Source organism: Etheostoma spectabile, chromosome 4 (genome assembly GCF_008692095.1).
Source record: "Etheostoma spectabile isolate EspeVRDwgs_2016 chromosome 4, UIUC_Espe_1.0, whole genome shotgun sequence".
Lineage (NCBI taxonomy): Eukaryota > Metazoa > Chordata > Actinopteri > Perciformes > Percidae > Etheostoma > Etheostoma spectabile.
The window spans coordinates 34,675,150-34,679,606 of record NC_045736.1 but is presented as its reverse complement, the minus strand read 5'-3'; the positions used below and the strand labels follow the sequence as shown (position 1 = coordinate 34,679,606).

At 41.1% G+C, this 4,457-nt stretch overlaps 1 protein-coding gene across 1 annotated transcript in view; it reads left to right on the top strand.

The window, feature by feature from the left end:
- The first annotated feature begins 1,389 nt into the window (after nucleotides 1-1,389).
- cntn2 (contactin 2) overlaps nucleotides 1,390-4,457 on the top strand; it is a 92,813-nt gene continuing 89,745 nt past the window's right edge. The window contains exon 1 of the mRNA XM_032513171.1: nucleotides 1,390-1,642. The gene's annotated coding sequence lies outside the window, so the exon portion shown is untranslated. The remainder of the gene's footprint in view (nucleotides 1,643-4,457) is intronic.

Here is a 4,457-nt window from a genome sequence, read left to right as displayed (position 1 = left end):
CTACAACGAAACTGGCTCACATGAGGACCGCCCCAGGAAAGGAGAACCAAGAGTCAAGTTAACAGCAGCTCAAATTAGAGACCAGATGAATACCACACAGAGTTGAAGCAGCAGACACATCTCTAGAACAACTGTTAAGAGGAGACTGCGCAAATCAGGCCTTCGTGGTCAAATAGCAGCTAGGAAACCCCTGCTAAGGAGAGGCAACAAGCAGAAGAGATTTGTTTGGCCCAAGAAACACAAGGAATGGATGTTAGACCAGTGGAAATCTGTGCTTTGGTCTGATGAGTCCAAATTTGAGATCTTTGGTTCCAACCGCCGTGTCTTTGTGCGATGCAAAAAAGGTGACCGGATGGATTCTACATGCCTGGTTCCCACCCTGGAGCATGGAGGAGGAGGTGTGATGATGTGGGGGTGCTTTGCTGGTGACACTGTTTGGGATTTATTCCAAATTGAAGACATACTGAACCAGCATTACCACAGCATCCTGCAGCGGCATGCCATCCCATCCGGTTTGCGTTTAGTTGGACCATCATTTATTTTTCAAGAGCACAATGACCCCAAACACACCTTTAGGCTGTTTAAGAGCTATTTGACCTAGAAGGAGTGTGATGGAGTGCTGCGCCTCTACAGTCACCGGACCTGAACCCAATCAAGATGGTTTTGGGTGAGCTGGACCGCAGGGGGAAGGCAAAAGGGCTAACAAGTGCTGAACATCTCTGGGAACTCCTTTAAGACTGTTGGGAAACCATTTCAGGTGACTAGAGAACGCCGAGAGTGTGCAAAGCAGTAATCCGAGCAAAGGGTGGCTACTTTGAAGAAACTAGAATATAAGACATGTTTTCAGTTATTTCACAGTTTTTTGTTGAGTACATCATTCCACATGTGTTCATTCATAGTTTTGATGCCTTCAGTGATAACCTACAATTCATGAAAATAAAGAAAACGCATTGAATGAGAAGTTGGTTCCAAACTTTTGGCCTGTACGTATATGTATATATACTGTATATTTAAGGAAGGCACGTTTATTCCAGTGGCTGATGGGAAATACCCATACTCAATATATACAAAAATATAAAAATATAGATAAATACCCAAACCCATAATATAGACAGTTAAAGAAACACCTGATGGCCTGTCACTGATTGGTTGCAAATACTGTTGTGGAGTTTTTCGTAATAAACAATAATGTATGAATAGCCTTCTCATGAATGTAGCTTTGAAAACATTTCAGTGGTAGTTATAAGATAAGACTGATGCAGTTGGTCTGTTTGAAGTGTAAATGTTCAGGCTTCGGCGTTTTATTTTGTCATACAGAGACCGGAAGTTCTTTTGCTGCATTTTCGCAGCTTTGAGAGAGCGAGAGAGAGAGCGAGAGAGAGCGAGCGAGAGAGCGAGAGAGAGAGAGACTCTACTACAATTTGAAGAGGAGAAGGGAAGACAGCGCATCCACATAAGGAAGGTAGAGAGAGAGAGAGAGAGAGAGAGAGAGAAGGAGGAGGACAGTAACAAATCGCTTCTATCCTCCGAGACACGGTGCTGGTGTGGCCGACGTAGCTAGCAGCATCACCTCGCCTTCTGCGCATCATCCGCGGCTCCGTCTCGCAGCTGCCCGGGAGAAGACTATCTGAGTCTCAGCAAGGTAAACAAACCCACACCTCTCGCCAAACACCTTTATCGTTTGCCTTGTCTCATTTATCTAATTTCGCCTGTGGCTTCTTCTTGCTCAATAAGCGCTGAAAAACAACGAGAGATGCTGGTTTTGGGAATGTTGAAAGCTCGGCAGTTTCACCAATAGCCTACAGCATGAATGGGTATCCCGCTAATTAGTATTTTTGACGCAATAGCTTAAGTGTAACGTTACGTTGGACAGACCCAGCAGGGGACGAGTAGCCTTAGCGTTGCAAAACGTGTTTTCCCTAACGTTAAGCTGGTGAACGTTACGCCGAACTTTACAATACGTTTATGGAATTAAATCTGGCAATTGAAAACACCTCATAACGTGATTTCGGTGCAGCCTGCCTTCGCGTCAGCTTAAATTTCATTAAGTTACCGTTGCACTTCAACCCGGGGATGTCTATAGCCTGGTTAAGCCCAGTGAACGAACAGACATGAGTTAAAGCTTCTGCTGTTTGCTGTTTTAACGCCATGCTATTCTACATCGGTAGTCTACGTCCGCAACCAAAGCTGGTTGATTCCCATCTTCTTACCAGTTTTGGTGTGACTTCAATAGGCCTACATGTGAGGTGACAATAGACATATTCATGTTTTTAAGAACAGTATGCATGCTGGGAGCTTGCTTTCTAAAAATCTGAATCAGAAAGAAAGAATTTTAGTGCCAGGTAAGTAGTGCTTGTCTTGGTTGATGGTGCATAGGCTACATACAAAACATATTCAATCAATAATATGAAATAAGCAAACAATACAGAAACAAATAAATAAACAAATAATTATATAACATTAAGAAAAAAAGAGGCTGTGTGGCTGTAGTGTAGGATGTACAGAGTGTTGAGGGGTGGAGGACAAGATGTAGGATTAGATTCAATGAGACCCCTGGAAGGTCTTTGAGTTTGAATTCAGTATAAATGTAAATGTGCTGTATTTATATTTATAAAGGCTAAGATCAAGATTATGTGTGATGATGTGAGGTGCATGCATGTTACTGCATGGGAACATTTCTTTAAATTTAGACAATGGGCTTCTAGTTACACACAAGATCCTTTCCAGTGCTGTAATCATTATCACTACTTAACACTTTGGTACTGCCCACCCCATCCGTGACAAGTGTAATCACAAGGCTCATGTTCTCATCTATTGTTACCCACTGTATGGAGTTGACAGCTATATTCTGTGCTATAATAATACATTCCACTCACATGAACTTGTAAAACTCAAGCGAGTCTTAAATAAGTGCTATAAACATGGCAAGATTTGAGTTGAAGGATTGGGTCATCACATCTGTGCAGTCATAACATAATGTGCTGGCAGCTGTGCTGATGAAGGTTGTGCCTATTTACATTTTCACCGTTTCCTTTCTACTCATAGTGCACTATACACTTATAACAGACTATAATATTAATATATGCTTGCATATCCCAACACACTGCTATAATGGCTGTGTTATTGTTCACTACTGTAATAGATTTTTATTTCTATTCTGGCATTAGGTGTTTGATCACTGGCAGGAAGACGCACTGTAGTTGAATCACTTTGGCACGGACCACTTTGTTAACATTAACTAGTATCAGTGGTGTCTTTAATGTTAAAGCTGTTGAAGGTTGCTGTAGGCTTTTGTAAGAAATTATGTGCCCAGATTAGGCTTAAATGAGAACAATAGTGAGTTGTTTTTATTGCATTTTTTTTATAATATATTATATATACTGTATATACTATTAAACCTCCAAGAAATCATGCAGCAAAGGTCTGCTGTCGGACTCTAACGGGGAGTAAACCTCCTGTATATATGGGCGCCTGCTCTACCAACTGAGCTATCCGGGCGCCCAGTTAACTAGAATGGAATGAGTCATAGTTTAGATATCAGTGAACAGACAAGTGAGACGTCCTACACTAACTATGCCACAGCTGGCTTGTCAGATCCTAGAAGAATAAAAAGCAGTGCTTGTGAAACCCTGTACTCGCTGTAAAAAACTGAACAACAATACAAAGCTGTAGAAGACGTGTTGAGTGATGTCATAAGCTTAGAGCTGTCATTTAGAGTTTGGCAGTGGGTGATAGTTTAATAAAGGGCAGGGACGGCTGCAGGATGTTGAGTTGCAAAAATGACAGGTGACAGTCATCGGCTACATGTAAATGGATGCAACAATGTGACCAATAATCTGGTTTACGTGTGACCCATTCTTATTGTAAGTTAAGAATTTGAGGATGTCTTGTTCTGACGGCACTTTTTTTTTTTTTTACATTGTATTGCTGCAGATAAAGGGACATTTCAAGGACCAGCCTTATTTTGTGAGAACTTGTTTTCTGTTGTATCTAGTCAGATCAATTTTTTTCATCTCTTTGCATTCAGAGATTGGTCAGCGACGTGTTTAGCCAGGTTCAACACAAAGACTGTTGGCAGACGGAAACTGCTTAGTGCCATTAATAAGAGAAATATACACCTTCTAACTCCAGAGCTATCTTATTTGCCTGTTTAAAGATATGTTTCCGCTATTAATGTCACATACTGAAGGAAAGAGGATTAGGGCCACTGGTGAAAATTTTATTTTTGAGACTTTATTCCCAGAATTCTGACTTTATTCTCAGATTTCTGCCTTTAAACTCAGAATTCTGAGAATAAAGTCAGATTTCTGAGAACAAAGTCTGAATTCGGAGTTTGAAGTCAGAACTCAAATACATTTTCACCAGTGGCCCCTGTGATGACAAGCCTGTACATATTCTATCTGCTCTGATTCTGAATCAGAGTATTTCATTGTCATTGTCTCTCTCAAAGCTGAGAG